The 1,281-nt window shown below is 45.1% G+C and overlaps 1 pseudogene; it reads right to left on the minus strand.

Annotated features, from left to right (window-relative positions):
- Window positions 1–362: 362 nt before the first annotated feature.
- Window positions 363–698, minus strand: LOC132422061 (mitochondrial import inner membrane translocase subunit TIM14 pseudogene; annotated as a pseudogene).
- Window positions 699–1,281: the final 583 nt, after the last annotated feature.

A 1,281-nucleotide genomic window follows, 5' to 3' on the forward strand; every position in this document is an offset into this window, starting at 1 on the left:
ATCTTTTATGATCTAGTGTCAGAAGTCACACACTCTTATTTGCACATTACTCTATTTTATTTTACTTTTGGGCCGCGCTGTGCGGCATGTGGGATCCTAGTTCCCCGACCAGGGATCGAACCTGTGCCCCCTGCAGTGGAAGCATGGAGTCTTAACCACTGGACCGCCAGGGGAGTCACTGAACATTACTCTATTTATTAGAAGGAAGTTACTGAGTTCAGTCCACACTCACAGAGAGGAGAATTAAGCTTCATCTTTTATTTTTAATTATTTATTTTTTGCAGCTTTGAGGTATTTTATGATAAAAGCTGGTACTCATATACATCGACGAAAATGAACTTAAAATTCATCATACATATACTTCATTTTCTAGCTTGAACTTCTAGTAAATCTTTAGCGTCATTGATTTTTGACTGTTATCTAAGGAGATCCTGCCTTGTCTGGGTGATTTAAATGCATAATATGTCAATGAGCATCTCTTTCCTTTATTGGCTGTAGGGCTCACTCCTAGTAGTAATGCTGCTTCCTATTTTGTCATTTTGGGTTCACACTCACCTCTGTAATAGCCACTGGTGAGGGCAGATTTTGATAGACTGTGAAACATGTTTTACTTGAGGCTCCATATGCTTCATGGCTTGCAAAACGTAACAGCCTGCACATCCTGCAGCAGCAGTGGTCAGTCTAACGACTACCAGTGTATTGGCCGTAGTTCTGGCTCAGCTCCTCTGCCTCCAGGGAGAGCACAGTTGATTCCAGCCCAGAAGCCACAGGCACCAACTTCATTCCTCCATCAGAAAGCAACGCGGCTGCCACCAGCAAACACGAACCACCCAGACACGGGGGCCCCAGCACTTCAGCTTCATCTTTTAAAGGAAAGAGTAGCAAAGAATTTACGGACATATTTTAAAACCACCATCCTTAACTCCAATGCTTTTTTTAAAAAATAATTTTTTTTTTAATTCTTAAAAACAAATTTATTTGTTTTTGTTTTTGGCTGCGTTGGTTTTTTGTTGCTGCACGCGGGCTTTCTCTAGTTGCGGCAAGCAGGGGCTACTCTTTGTTGTGGTGCACGGGCTCTTTGCGGTGGCTTTTCTTGTTGCGGAGCACAGGCTCTAGGCGCGTGGGCTTCAGTGGATGTGGCATGCGGGCTCAGTAGTTGTGGCACGTGGGCTCTAGAGCGCAGGCTCAGTAGTTGTGGCGCACGAGCTTAGTTGCTCCGTGGCATGTGGGATCTTCCCGGACCAGGGCTCAAACCCGTGTCCCCTGCATTGGCAGGAGGAT

This window comes from Delphinus delphis, chromosome 3 (assembly GCF_949987515.2).
Source record: "Delphinus delphis chromosome 3, mDelDel1.2, whole genome shotgun sequence".
In the NCBI taxonomy this organism is placed as follows: Eukaryota; Metazoa; Chordata; class Mammalia; order Artiodactyla; family Delphinidae; genus Delphinus; species Delphinus delphis.